Source organism: Synchiropus splendidus, chromosome 8, assembly GCF_027744825.2.
Source record: "Synchiropus splendidus isolate RoL2022-P1 chromosome 8, RoL_Sspl_1.0, whole genome shotgun sequence".
Lineage (NCBI taxonomy): Eukaryota > Metazoa > Chordata > Actinopteri > Syngnathiformes > Callionymidae > Synchiropus > Synchiropus splendidus.
Genome location: NC_071341.1, coordinates 25,808,265 through 25,824,050, shown reverse-complemented (window position 1 = coordinate 25,824,050; position 15,786 = coordinate 25,808,265). Strand labels below are relative to the sequence as shown.

At 46.1% G+C, this 15,786-nt stretch overlaps 1 protein-coding gene across 1 annotated transcript in view; it reads right to left on the bottom strand.

Annotated features, from left to right (window-relative positions):
- clmpb (CXADR like membrane protein b) overlaps window positions 1–15,786 on the bottom strand; it is a 75,753-nt gene that overhangs the window by 47,204 nt on the left and 12,763 nt on the right. The window lies entirely within an intron of this gene.

Sequence of the window (15,786 nt, the reverse complement as noted above, 5' to 3'; positions counted from 1 at the left end):
GAGAGAACTCCACCCGCTGGCCTGCTCTTCTGGGCCTGTCTTTACAAGTGTCTGTGGAGCAACACTCTGCTCGGGTCCTCACACCAGCGTCAACACAGCATGTGGATTACGCACTTCAAATCAAATGCAACAGATGCAGCATGACAAAACAACTCGTGGAAATAAGTAAACATGCGTGACAAGGCTTTTGTTGGTCCGAGTCAACACTATATTGTGCAAGTCATTCTGGCTCTTCAGTTCACCAGTAATAGGTTTTAATCTCCAGCTTCATATTTGAACACTAGGCCTGCTCAAGTTGAGAATGGGTTCCGAAGTCCTTCCTTTCAGCTGCAGCCCCTCTCTGCGCTCAAGTGTACACACACACACACACGGCATAGATCGCCGACGCCACACTTGTCATCATCTGCACGTGATAACGGGGAACACGGGCGCCAGGTTTGACCTGATGGTCAGACAGCATCGCCATCTGCTCCCAGCATCCATTCCTCAAAATAGCATAAGAATTATGATGAATTTTTAAGGCTAGAAATGTATTAAAGGTGTTTACAAAGTTTTCTTATTTGTGGTGAGTGACCTGAAATGACTGGATCATCCGAATCGTAATTAACATCCCAACACCAACCGGAGCTAATGGTCAGAGCAGAGCAATGGCAGAAGTCTGAGCAGGTATTGCGGTAACCTGTGACAGGTGGCTATGAATAATAAATGCATATCATATCGGAAAATAATACTGTGGCGACTCACTGCCTGGCTTTAGTTGCATGTTCAGTTGTGCATAGAGATTGTAGCCAATTCACTGCACTTTTCACTGAAGCAGAGGCAGAAGCCCAGCTGTGTGCTCCACACTGAGACTCTGGAAACGCTCCTCCATACAGTGCGTATCATCACAGAGCTTTTAAGGCCGTATTAAAAATAAATACAGTTTTTGTTTTGTTCTTCTACTGCGGGCCACTGGAACCAAGGCAGCACACTTCTTTTAGCCATTCAGAAGAAATATATCGTCGTCTCAAGCAGAGATTTTTATCCTCTAGCTTCATTATCTCAGGCAGCTTTTCCTCTTCTGCTTTGAGCTATAAAGGCAGGCGTGTTTTGGTCTGGCCACTTTTAGTTTTGCTCCATTCAAATGCATACATTTGCAGGGAAAAAGCTCACTTGGTGTACACCATGGCTGCCGAATCTCTCTCTAGAAATGTCGACACCCTCGTCCAAATCACTCGTTGAAAACATGAATTACATGGGAGCAGAGTTGAGAAGCGGCAACAGTAGTGTAGAAACAGTCAGTCGCACCGGTGTAACTTTCTTCTGTTAGAAAGTTGATTTACAGCAGAACTCTTGACATGGGTGACCACACTACTGAATTAAATGTTGTGCTTCGTTCAGTATGAGCAGTTTATGTGTTAAGCCAAGCTCTGTCTAAAACATAGGAAATAAAATCAAAAACAAGAGGAGACGACTGGAGGCCCTGCTGACGATGCAGAGCATAAATAAGAGCAGACCTCTGGAGCCGTGTGGACTCTCTTCCCCCTCCTCTGAATTACTGATCAGCATGGATGAAACACACTTGGATGTGCAGTTCATCTCCACACCCTCTTGTTGGGATCACCAGTCCGAGCAGGGACGTGGCATCCTCATGTTTAAAGCCACCGTGGCTGCAGGAGATAGTGTCCTGGCTCATTAGGATTCCAGCGCCAACAGAGAAATGAGCTGCGTCCTTCCATTTAAGGCAGATTAACACAGTTAAAGGTCTCCTATCTGCAACAGCAGGACCCACAGTGGCCGGCGCGCGACAGGCGTGGCCACGCAAAAGTGCCAGCCTCCATCTCTGAGTAATGGGGGAGGTGTCTCTGTTACTCAGATGGATCATTGCGCTCCAGCTCCCTGGGTGAGGCAAGAGATCATTTGTAGGGACGGACAGAGTCTGAAAGCAGACAGTGATTTAGACAGATCGCCCGGGAAACAAATAAAACACACGCACTTTAATATACTTCAGCAGAAGGGGTTAACATCACCAACTGAAAACCAATGAATTGGAACACAAGCCGCAGTCTTCAGCTCTGGGCTGAGGTAATGTGCTATGAATCTTAACACGCAGTCCCATATTTATTAGTGCATCACTTTGGTTATTAGCCGTGCATTCCGCTCCCATGTACTTTCCTTCCACTCACAGACTGTCACCATGGGGATCTCCCATCCACGACCACAGTTTCAGTCACTCACAAATGTATTCATGAAAGTGCATATATCTAGCAGGTTTGGGAAGCCGTCATCTCACTTCTGACGTCCTGGCTTAAAGGCTCATTTCAATGTTTTACCCACAGTCCTGTTATTCACCACTTCAAAACATCTTCCTATATTCATTGTTTATCATAACAGGGCTTGAATAAAGTGTAGAAAAAAGAGTGTGTCACACCTTTCACTGGGTAGAACATTTACTTTTTTGAAACTTTTGACTCCACGGCCCCTCACATTTACCACTGTGTATGTTGTGGCCCATATGGTGAGTCCAACAGCAGCGAGGAACTTGGTGACCCACAAGTAGTTAAAAAAAAAAAAAAACATGGTGTCTTGCTTTTTCATTCCCAGAAAAGCACACAAGTCATTTGTAGAGTTCATATGTGTCCCGTGTCAAACGGAATCACTGACGCTGGGAAAAGATTGGGAAAGACGAAGATGAGTCCAGCCAGTCCACCAACACGCCTTCTTCCTTGCATGTCTTTTGGGCAGCCGCCCCAAGAGGCGGTCTGCTCCGTTAAACAAGTTCACATAAACTGTGAATTGCCGGCGAGTGTGCGGAGACCAAGATGAACACTTCAAACCATTAAGGTCCCCCATCGTTGCGCCGTCGTATTTCCTAATTCTCCGCACTTGAGCTCTGAATTGCCACCGACACTTTCATCTTGAAAGAGCCGGGGAACGGAGCGATAAAGATCATCTCCCACACTGGCCACTAGCAGCTCTGCTTCATCATCACAAACATCAAGAGAGCCATAAACGGTGAGCCATTAAACTGCCCGTCCATGTGCCTTGGTTTATTTGCTAATGAAAGGCTCTGTAATAATTAATTTCAGGCCTAATTCTGGAAGAAGTTGTGACACTTCACACGGAAGTGCAGCTCAGCAAAACATCCCTCACTGCCGCTCTCCAACTGAGCCATCTTTCACAATCCGGGGTGATAAAATATTTAGACTGGTGCAACTTCTACATCTGGGGGATGATTATTTTCTCCGCTCTGGCGTCTAAATGAGCAAAAGTCAGCCAGAGTTCAAAGGTGCCAACTCTTAGTCGCTGCTCTACCAGACGAATTCACATTGTGCTTTGGTACCACTCTGAACTACCGTAAATTCAGGACAATAGAGTGCAGCAGGATATTAGCCCCACCCACTAAATTCAAGAAGGAAAACAGATCTTGTTCATCCATAAGCCGCAGGTGCAGTGGTGCCGTCTTCACCGTAGAAAAGCAAAATGCATGAGGATCACTTGTAAACTAGTTTGGAAAACAGGCTCCAGCATGGAGATGGACTCATGAATGACTGGAATCTTCGCACCTCCAGGAGATCGGCGCTGTGGGCGGAGCTGCGGACACGCGGGCGAAAATGGCGCATTTTGGGTGCTTCGAGGTCAATAGCACACCTGTGATGTCATCGCTTTGATGTGACCAGGCTCAATATTTTGGCAGCATGAGGCTCTTTAGCCTGTAAACATCCATATCTTAGCCGCTTTGTTGTATGAGCCGCAGGGTTCAGACCTCGAGGAGAAAGTAGCAGCATATAGTCCGGAAATGACGGTAGTTTGATGGGATCCTGACTTCTTTTGTTTCATGCTCATCATTAAGTGACACAAAAATGAAAACTTGAGTGTCTCATTGAACGTGTAATTGAACAGTGGTAGCTCGAGTCTCAGTCCACTACGTTCACGTATGTTGCCTTTGCTCTACAAAGGTCACTTCCTTTGTAATGAATAGAAAATTTGAAGCAGACGTTCCACACGCCCAGATACTGTTTCTTAAAACAAGCCTTCCTTGAAACCACTCCATTTTTTTGCCAGCGCAGTACCCTGGAATGTCTATTCCTGGAATTCAGCAACATGAGAACTCCTCAAACTGCTACAAGAGAAAAGCATTACAATCTGTTCAACTTTTCCTCAAACAAATCTGTCATCGGTGCATTTATTTTTCGTGCCCCCAGACAACAGAGAACTCAACTACAGAGCAGAGCAGAAGGCAATTAAACAGACACCAGAGTGACGTAGACATATGTTAAAAAAAAAAACATTCGGCTTTTTCCGTTTTTTGGAGCAACGCTGCGGAGCGATACACAGTGAAAGATTTAGCGCAGCCATCACAAAAATAGTTTAGAGTCCTGCTTGACTGTGGGATTCTGCAGACACAGTTTAAAAAGTTCTCGGCGTATTTGACCGCCTCCACCATGATCAGCTCTCTGCAGTGGCAGGACTCCAGGTGTTTTAAATTGCCTATTAAGCATGTTTACGACGAGTGACCGCAGTCATCGCAACACACTGTCAACAGAAACGTTGTCCATTTCTCTCCCACAGATCATTTCTTGAGCTGCATGTACTCACATTAACTCTGCGAGTCTGAGACCCTGCTGCGTGTACAGCCACTTTGACCGATTTTTCTTTTTATTAACTACGGTGTTTTGTGATGACAAATGACTTCTGTGACTCACCCAGCCGCCTCACGCAAGCTGCCACTTGTTTCCACCAAAGTCAAAGGGAAATGACTGGGACCTTCATTTCAATTTCACTATATAGCCCTCAAATTAGGGAGGAAAGCTGAGATAAAAAATAATTTACATTGGTTGCAGTAGAATAACAACTCACGGAAAAATCAGGGAACAAACAAAAATTCAACAACAATGGTGAGTGACAAAAGTGTGATCATCGTGCCAGACTGCTAATGAAGACTAATGCCAGCACTGAAAAGGAATTGTCAAAATAATAAAAGGTACGTTAAGTAGCCTTTAACATTTATGTGATGCAATGTGTGAAGTATGAGACTACATTCATCATTTTTGTATGATTTTGATCCAAATGCATTAAAAAGACTAATACAGGACAGAGACTAGAATCAAATCTAAGGTTGACGCTCAATGTTTGTGGAGATGACACGTACTCCCTGGTCGAAAGTCAAGCGTTGCCACCTGGAGCTCAGTGCGTACGGTTCTTTTTACACATCAGTTTATGAGCTTTGACTCGACACCATCTCACTATTGGCACCTTTATGATGTCATTTTCTCTGTTCTCCACTTACAGTATGTATCAGACTTGGAAGATTTAAACACAAATTGTCAAATGGATGATGTGTGTAAACAAAGTTGAGCAGCTCATGTTCATTAAAAATCATGAATGACACATGAGGAAATATAGTCAGGCATTTACAGCCCAATTAACAACTGCTGACACCATGAATGGACCTCAAGGTGCGTATCAGCGGAAGGTCTTTCCAGGAGCACCTGCCTGACATACATTTGACATGGATCTGCTTTTCTCTCCACTTAAAATCTTCAGCCTATAAAAGCTTTGAACAGGGAAGACGCCAAAACAGTACAGTCACTTGCCTCACAGTGAAATTAAACAACAGCTTTAAAGGCAGATTCAGACTGCACTATTCCGAAGTGAAGCGAACTGATAATTCCAAACATGCATTCCACACTCCTCCTGCCGCTGCCATTGAATCTGTGCCTCTAAAGTGAGATACATGTCAGGACCAAACATTTCCAATACCGGCAGACAACGTGACTGGACATGAAAAGACAGATGAGATTGACTGGATCAGACAGGGGGAAGCTAATGGTCATGCTAATGCACTAGCGCTACAGTGTAGCGCACGCATGCTAATCCATAAACAAATATTCACACACGGTGACCCGCATCAAGTGCTGAATCCACGTTTACTGGGGGTTTCACCGCCTGGGAACGGAGATGCTGTTTGGATCCGCCGCTCAGTGGGAGCACATCACCGCGGCAAGGGGCAGTTTTGGAGGCAATGACATTAAACAGTGGTGACCGTGGTTACATAATGGGAGCTGTTAGTGTCTGAATGCATCTACGTGGACCACTGTCTGCACTGACTGCGTTCGCCTTTCCTTCCGCTGCGCATTCTCCCTGCGTGTGAAGTAATGGATCTGTTTATACTAGAGTATTGTCAATACACCAATCGGCATCTAAAGAGTGGTCAGCCGCGGTGACGGAGGCTGTGCCTGCGTTCCAAGCAGGGCGGCTGTGGAAGGGACAGGGTTTAAGAAAGGGCAAAAACAGTCGTCAAGTTCACACCACGTGGAGGCTCACTTCCCGCACGCGAATCGACATACTGGTGTGAGGACACGTAAGACACTGGCTAAAGGTTAGAGTCGGAATGGGGACCATTTATTTTTCATTAAACAGTCACACAGCAACAGAAACCACATGACAGCCTTTTAACAAGTGTCTTCTGTGGACGCTAAATGTACCTGCTAACAAATCCTCCTCCCCGACCATAGAAACAGCTGTTTTTCCTTCATGTTTTGAGACTAACTGTAGACATTCGTTACTGAGCTGAAGGAAGCGCTCACATCAGGGCTCAAACTCAAATAATGCAGATGATATTTCAAGCCAGCAGATGCAGTGCAAACTCTCGTGGCCAGCGTAGTTGTGGAGGAGGGTCACATTGGGTGTGAAGTGCAACACACCAGTAATAGGTACTGGCTGCACATTGAAGCAACACATGCACATTTTACCACACAGAAAGAAACTCAAATAGAAAAGAAATATGTATATATTCTTCTGTTGGATGGTGCAAACCCCAAATCACCACCAACCTAATTGTGTTCAGAGTTAGAAGATTATTATGACTAGTTAATTCTATTTCATGAGCCACAGTGCTCGCCCAGACCATGCAGAGGATTTCAATAAGGCCACTTGGGTTTATGCCTTGAAAACCTTTTCATTTCCAAGGGATTCAAAGGGAACTTTTGCCACATTGCTGAGTCATGTCAAACAGATTGACTTCAAGTTGATCTGCTCATATTTGCTCATTGAACTTCACTAGGTAAGTGGTCTGAGTCAGGCACCGACATTTGTGTGTCAATTACAGTGTTTCCCAACCGTATATACTGTATATATGTATATATATATATATATATATATACGCGAGTGAACTCGTCCTCTTCAGGGGAAACTGCTAATGAAGTCAAGAGTGTGTCGCTGCGCTGCGTAACTGAGCGAGGACGGCGGCCGCAGCAGAGGCGTCCTCCTCTCCAGGCCTCCCTGCCTTCCATGGCTACCGCGGCTAAGATTGCAACCACACGGATCAATCCACTGATCGCACAGATCGTGTTGCTTCCAGCTCTGGGTGCAGGCTCATTAGGAATCTATGGAGAGACGTGTGAAGAAGACGGAGACGCAGATGGAGTCGCCAGATATGAGCTGGCATGTCTTTGTACCGTAACACAGTTCCCTAGTTTGGAAAGTGAGGTAAATCGGATTCGAAAAACAAGTGGATTAACTTAATCACCCCTCGGCTTTGTCAATGACCTTCGCTTCTGAGGCATAATAAGGATTAGTCCGTGGTAGAAAGACATATGCCACGCAGAAGAAAAGATTAGAGTTCTCCCGTGACAGCATGATTGAAAAGTGCTATTCACCATTCCTCCATGGTGAGACGGCGTGATAAGGCTCTGCGTGATAACACGTCAGAGCACAGTGACATCATGGTTCAGGGCCGTCGATACCGACGCGTGAGCTCATGCGATTCATCAGGATTTACACCTCACCTTCATTACCTCCACTTCTGTCAGGGGAAGTTCAAAAGGAATTTGGCATCAAGAGGAAAGTCAAACTCTTGATGGAAGTTGTGCGAGAGGCTTGCAGAGGTTTATATTAGCACCAATATTTAGGTCAAAGAGACTCCTGGTTGTGCTTCGCCCGATAGCAGGACTGCCTCCACAACAGAAGCAAAAGGGACTCATGCAACCCAGTAGCCCAAGAGTCAGTGTATAAATAGATGGGATTACAATACTGAGGTTTTACTTGAGGCGGCAGTTAACTCAGACGAAGGCAACTTCAAAGAACAGCAGTGCATGTGCGTATGAAACTCTGTGATAAGTTTATATCCAAAGAACATCAGGAACAGCAGACTATCATGTGACATATTGTCTGTCAGCTATGTCAGCTAACCAAACCGTCACATTACACCAATGAGCCTGCGCTGCACAACAGATCAACAACAATGACTGATGCTGGAGAAGCTCAGCGCAGAGGTGGAAAAGCAGCAGCGATGAGAACCTCAGATTAGCGCCCCCTTCTGTGCAAACACAAACAAACACTCTGCGTACGCGGTGTTTCCAACACTATTTTGGCGACTTTCCAAACCCTCCCGACGACTGTCATTGAAAAAGCACTAGGGACAAATGTATCACTGTTTTTTCTGTGTAAAGCGCATACAGTATTCAGCTCCTCCCCTCTCCTCCTGCAGTCAGTGAGCGGAGTATACAGCGCCACTCATGATGACTACATTTAGCAACTTCAGCGACGGCCAATGGCGACTTTCCCTACTAAGGAGCTGGGTATACGTCCCTAAAAGGAGTTTGGGTTACGGCAACAACAATCGTCGGGATCGTCAGGTTTAGGCTGACGTATAGAACTGTGGTAGAGGATTAGAAAGCCACACGTGCTTTGCGTTTAAGATGGAATTTTGTAGTCGACGCACACAAAGACAATAATTGGCTCTTCACGAAACAGAGCGGAGAGTTTAGGTTTTCATGAGGGCTATTGATTCGGAGCACATGCATCCTCCACCATTTCTGTCATCGGTGCAGAGGAAATAGCTTAAGATTTCAAGCAGTCCACGCTACGATCGATGGTCTGCAACGGAAGGAAGTTATTCTGAGACCGTATGAAAGACAATACAGGAACACAAATGCCGAGTGGCTCAATAGGACATTACGGTTGACAAGGTTATGCAAATTGATAACAGGCGTTGACCTTCGGGCTGACTGATGGGAAAGGTGAGGTCAAGTGGGAATACGAGGCCGCTGGGCTCGCTGCTTCAGGCAAATGGAGGAAACGAGCTCTTCAATAGAGGAGGACAGATGGCAATTGATCTCGAGTGACAAAACAAGCTGATCAATCTGCCAGCAGCCTGACATTTCCTAACTGGACGCTTGAAATGCCAGAAGAAAAGCCTTTTTCAAACAAAAAGAGAAGATACATTTCGTGGTCAGTAATAGACGCGGCTGTCCGTCAAGGAGGGTCTCAGCGTTTGATGATAAAACTGATCCTCAGATGGCGACTAAAACATCGCCAGAGCTGCAGACCATCACTTCCTCTTCTTCACATTTTCGACTTTCAAGTCCCTCTGGTATGTTGCTTCACGCTTCCCTCTCTTCCTTTTTTTCCTCATTTTCTCGCGTTGTCCTCCAAGCCAGCTTTGAGAGAAATGACATTAAAACATGGTGACTGCAGTTACGTAATACAAGCTGGTGGAAGACTTGAGTCCAAACACGTTTCTGTGTGTTTCTAATGTCTGCACTGGAAGACTGTCATTTCACTTGTGTCTCCGCTTTTACCGTCGCCACTTCTCGAGAGCTCATTCTGTTAGGATGTGTATAAATAACACGTGCCCAGAGACACATGGCTGAAGCCACTGTGAGCCTATAGACTATCACGATCGGCTAAATTAAACTTGTTCAGCCTAGTTTGCATCAGAGGTTTACTCTACTTGAGAGAACCACAGGAGACAAGCAGTTCCATTGTTAGAAATGTCATCATCAAAATGATGTCTTTGGCTTACTGGCTTCATACCTTCCACTTGCTTCCTACTACTACAATAATAAGTGTTATGAAATTTCTAGACAGAATGACAAATATTGGGCCAAGGTCACGCTGCTCCAAGCTATAATGTGAGCAGCGATGGTTCATCCGAGGACAGACGCACCATCACTAAAAGACAAACAAGGGTCCTTCAGTGGCGCTGCTTGACCCATCCTCTTGGAAATGGCCTGTGAGGCAGGAGAGCGGTCCGAGGGGCTTCAGGGGAGCAATATTGCTGCACCTGAGCTGGCTGTTTTACTCCAAGGGGGTGTGGAGCAGGGATGTTGGGGGGTGCGTGGGGTGAATGCACAATTTTTCTTGTCCAAAATGAGCCCAATGTCACTATGACAGCGCAGCGCTCCGCTGAGGGCACCGCAGGCCAGGGGGGAAAATGATGGATGAGTCGCCAAGCAGCCTCTCCTGCTTCATCACTGTGTACACACCAACCTGCGCTCAAAGTCAGAAAAAACACCGCGTATAAACACACACACTCAATGACAATGCACAACCTACACGTGGACGCCGGTGAGTGGCACACACAGCAAACATTCCCTCTCAAGGCCATCTGCGGGAACATATTCTCACACATTCGCCATGATTGATTTGGGGCTATTTCAACGCTTATCAGTCGCCTGGGATGCAGATTCTCGCAGGATGCGTCACACACTAATTCAAAAAGAGCACACAACAGCGGCTCCATTATGACTGCAGCGCCGGCTAATGCCACAGGATCAATGGCAGATCCTCCCTCTCTTCTTCCTGTGACCCAAAAGCAGCAGAGTGCTGCCACGCTCTGCGCCCTGCAGTGCTGATTTCTTCTATGACCGAGCTGCAGCCCCCAATAAGGCCCTTGGGTCATTCTGCGCTTTAACTACCACCTCCACATATCATCCATCCCCCAACCTGCCCCACCATCCACCACCAGCACTCCACTCATGGGGATCGCAGCCAGTCACAGAAAGTGCTGACCTGCAGGACGGTCGCCCTGCCGGCCGCCAACCGCGGGTTAAACACATTCCCTCCTCAAAAACTCGTCCAGGGCACAAACGCCACGCTTGTGGAGCAATTGAATCAATTCGACTCCCCAACTCAAAAGCATCTGTTATCTCATTACGGAGTATTTACAGTAACCGCGGCAGATTACAGATGCCATTTTTTAGGAATCAGATTACACTAATTCCATTACATTTAATCAAATACTCCTCACAGAGCTCACAGTAAGCTGCATCTGTGACTTTGCTCATGCAGATCATGCAGGTCCACGCGGGCAGTGAAGGAGAAATATGGACGGCCGCTGGTGCACAGGCATATAGCTGAGTGGCCATCCATCACGACCTGCAGCAGAACGCTGCACGGGCTCTGTCCGCACCCCCGTCTCATCACAGGCAGACGGGACAGTAAGAGAAAGGCCTCATAAACATACTCCCCCAGGACCGGGGAGGGCGGCCAGTGAAATCCTCCAACATGGGCTCGCAGGAAAAATGCCTGGCCTCTTAGATTGATGGACTAAGCTGCGGCGCTTGTAGTGTTTTTCCTTCTACACGATCCGCCCGGGTGTAGGGCCATGATTACTTGTAGTCAGGCCGCGGCTGGGAGTGGATGGCGACTCCAGTCTAAATATTAGGATTAATGACGCGGCTGGTGGGTGGAGTGGAGCATCAGTCACACTTCTATTGCCTTGCACTGTCGGGATGGCAAAGCACTGCAAACACAGGGCTGGACAAGACACGGAGATCCTCTGTCGGCTGCTGCGATTCCCACAGAGAATGCAGCAGAGAATCCCACGTGAGCAGCAAGGAGAGGTGAAGCGCACTCCCACTGTAATGAGCGCCATCATCTGTTGGCTTTTCCAACTCATTCAGAGGATAATACCCGCAGAAATGTCTCAAAATGTCCACACTGCTCTTTAAATGTCACTTCCCTTTGTTCCCATAATCACTTCTTCATCCATGAAATTCTTTCAGTTGGTGATATCGGAGCCAAGGAATGTGGAGACACAGATAACGGCCCCCCTGACTGATACAGTGATTTTGTTATGTCATCGGAGCTCTGCAGAAGGAGGACGATTGCTAGTCTTTTTTTTACCCAGGCTGCTCTGTCAGTCATCCTGACCGGTGGATATATGGGTTAAAGATGTTTTTAATACGAGAGAGACTCAACCAGGTAGGATGTTTCAAATATCAGTTTTAATAAACTTGCTGTTTCATTTGCACAGAGGATGTAAATAAAAATAAAGGTGTCACGGGTCAAGGACGTGGAGAGGGACCGAAGCGCAGTGGGGAAAGTTACAGGGAGGCAGGATCGAGTTCGAAATAATGTTTCAATAATTAAACAACAGAATCACAACAGAAAGCGCCACAGATCCGGGAGAAACAAAGCAAACTCTGAATGTACAAACAGAGTCACCAAACTAACAGAAGTCCAATAGACATGAATAAGAGTCCAACGGAAAGCGTCACCGAACGGGGAGAATCAATCGAACTTAAATCACAAGGAACAAAGAGACAAAAGCACAATGAACAGAGATAGTCACAAAAGAAACCTGGAAACACGCGTAAACAGGAAGAAACAAAACACTAACTCAGGCACCAGGGTTTAAGACAGAGTAACCAAAACAAGCTAGCTAGCACACAGAACGAGAGACCGAGCGACAGAGAGCCAATTTACCGCAGAGAACAAGAGTCCAAATCACAGGGAACTAGAGGAGCGATCACATGGAAACAAAGGAGTTGAACACAGGGAGCAAAAGGAGACGATCTGGCACACGTTGCTGGAGTCCAGGTGTTTATGTACTTAGGTGATCAGGGATTGATTGGCTCCAGCCGTGTGCCAAAGAACATGGCTACTCATAGCGTTTTTTTATACACAATACAAACTAATACAAAAACGGGACACAATTTCTAAAACCCAGAAAACAAGTGAACAGCAGAAACAGTGAATTATTTGCAGCAAACTAGCACATGCAATTGTGCATCTATTTGACTGCACCATCTGCCGAACACAGCAAAAACAGGGTCACCTGAAAATATCTGTTGGCCATTGTTTCAATCGAGGAGCAAGGCAGATAATAAGTAATAAAATAATAACTAAATAGAACCTCCAAATGACTGGACTTATTTTGGAATTTTAAATGACATTTTTCATGTTTACCCATTCATAAGCTCACTATATAATGACAAATGATATATATATATTATGTTATGATATATAAATGTTATCATATATAAACATAGATATGAATATATATTGTGATATATATTTCTGAAAGTAGGCACATACTTTCCAGCATCATCATACTGGGGCTTACATTCAATATGCAACTGAAAACACAATATATTGTCTCAATATAAATATGATAAATGATGGCTTCGATTTATGCCACCAACAGAAACGTGTTTGCACTAATAATTAGATATATTTTTCAAAATAAAATAAATAAATAAACGCTCACAGCTGTGAGCACATTTTAAATCTAAACCTAGACTTATTCAACACGTGAGGATGAATGTTTCCCATAACTGATATGAAATGAATTCAATGGTTATATATGGGAAGAAGGAAGAGAAAAATGAAGCGGGGAAATATTGGAGTGGGCGTTGCTTTAAGTAGGTCACAGGGAGAGCTGCATGCTCCGCCACATTAGTTTCCCATAAACATGTAAAACGTGATGTTTGCATTCACCCAGATGGTTCTGCTCACGGATGGCAAGACTGTTCACCGGTACAAAGCAGTGGAAAGGTCTCGTACGGCCCGACTGCCTCCTCCCCTCCCAGCTCTGGGACACCGTTGGTAAATAGATAATGTCAAAAGGTCGTCGGGCTCAGGGTCGGCACAGCAGTGTGTTAGTCCACATGATGGAAATGCATGTACAGTTTGCCTTACAAAGGTTCCCATTCATCCAGTGCTGCTGCGCTTCATGACCTAAAAACTCAGTGAATAAGTCGTTCCTCAATGTCATTTCACGATGAGGCCAATTAAATGTCGTTGAAGAAGACACGGCCGCAGGGCGGCATGTTTGGGATGTTTGGAACCAACCTATCCGGTGTCCCGGAATTTCAGCCACTGGCGAGCAAACACGGCGGCGAGGGCTTTTGCTAACGGTGCACTTTCTCTGACGCCCTTGCCACGGTGCAGCTTTAGGATCCTGTAACTGAAAACCGTCAGCTCTGTCATTCTCCAACCCTGCCACTTCACCACCGCCCTTATCTCGCGCGCCGATATCGACCGGCTCACGTGACGCCATCAAACGTTCTTAAGTGAACAGGAAGGTCTTTTGCAAGAGGCCGGCTCCAACAGGCCGAGCAACACACCTCTCCGTAGGTTTGGCCTGGCGGCACAGCGGCCTTCCAAAGACCAGCATTGATTTCAGACAAATGTCTTTGGACATCTCCTCTTTGTGGTCGGCTGCACCTTTCCTCTCGGCTGCTAATGAGCGGCCCGGGCCGATGGAGACGTTCCTCTTCATGCCTTGTGTCAGGAAACACAGCTGATTCATTAGCGAGGAGGAGTGAGGGCGGGAGGGAGGAATGATGGTTAAGCCTGAGCTGTAAGACAGACAACTATGTTCCCTAATCCCTTCTGAGCAGCCGTAAGCCTTCGGTTATCGCGCGTTAGAATTGTGCATCCCTTAAACACATTAACTCAGGCCCTAATGCTGCCCTCTTTTGTATGACACAGCAGCGGCGGCGGCGGCGGCGGCGTGTGGACCAAGACGGTGGCTGAGCTGAGCAGACACACTCATGCTAATTGCTGTCAAAACTCATTTCATTCTGTGACTTCTTTCAACTAAACGTCCAGCGATCGCAGCAATCAAACATGACGTAACACACTCCAGAGGTATTAGTGCCCCAAGAGCAGTCAGACCAGACACCCAAATTCTTTTGCCATTTTCAGCCACATGCTTCCCTCAACGCCCCTAGCTCTTCGACGCGTCCTCGCTCACCTTCAAAGGACGGAAGGGCCACTTTATTAGTAACCTGTGCTGCTCTCAGACGGACCGCGCTCACGCGGCCAGTCCGCGAGCGCAGAGACACTAGACGGATGCTCTCATCTCATCACAGGTTTAAGCAGCTCTCATTACAGTGAAAGACTGCAGAACCTCACTCCTCCCTGGAACCGTCTGAAGTGAGTCTCAGCCATGTCCAGGACAGAAGCTTCACCGCCTCAACTCAGTCGACCACATCTCGACGTGTTTTAGCAGCATGAATAAGTCATGACGAATAAAAAAAACACTGTATATTCATAGGTCAAGAGGTCACGCAGAAGGCCGTAAAAATGAAAGACTGCCTGCAAGCACAATTGTCAGTACATAAATTTGGTCTGGATATGTCGACCAGTTGATTAAATCAGCCTGCCGCGCTGTGATTGGAATAGATAAGAGCTGTGTGGGGCATAATCAGGTGGTGCATTTTCTTTCTTCCATGTGGGGATAGTTTTAGAATTCCCCCCTTAAATTGCTTAGAAAGTGATTGTTTTAAGTCTCTAGCTGGTTTTACCTTTATGCTTCTGTCGGGTTTTTCATGACGTGACGAAGTCTTTTGTTTACCTTCCAAATGATGTCCATTGATGGTCATTTTTCATGGCCCATGTATTAGAATAAAGAAAAGGGTGTTTTGATTAAAATTTGTTTTGCTAAAAATGTGGTGTGAAAGGTGAGTGTCCTTTGATGTGTCCTTCATGAAATGGCCCCACACTTGCAGTGGTTCTGGAGGCTCTTGGCCTCTTTGTTTTAAACTACTTTTTTCTTTTAGAATATTTTGGATGCTCTTTCGTTTGAATTTAATGTGAATAATTTTTTTTTTGTTTTTAATATTTGGCATCATAAACATTTGTTCCAGTTGAATGACACAAGTGTTATTTTTGCAAGCGTCTTGCGTCTTCCCTCCAGGACGAACAGGGTTTGAAGCACTCACCGCGCTGAGCATCGCGCCGAGAGAGAAGCATCACGAGTGGGTGACCACTAAACAAAAGGGGGGGTGT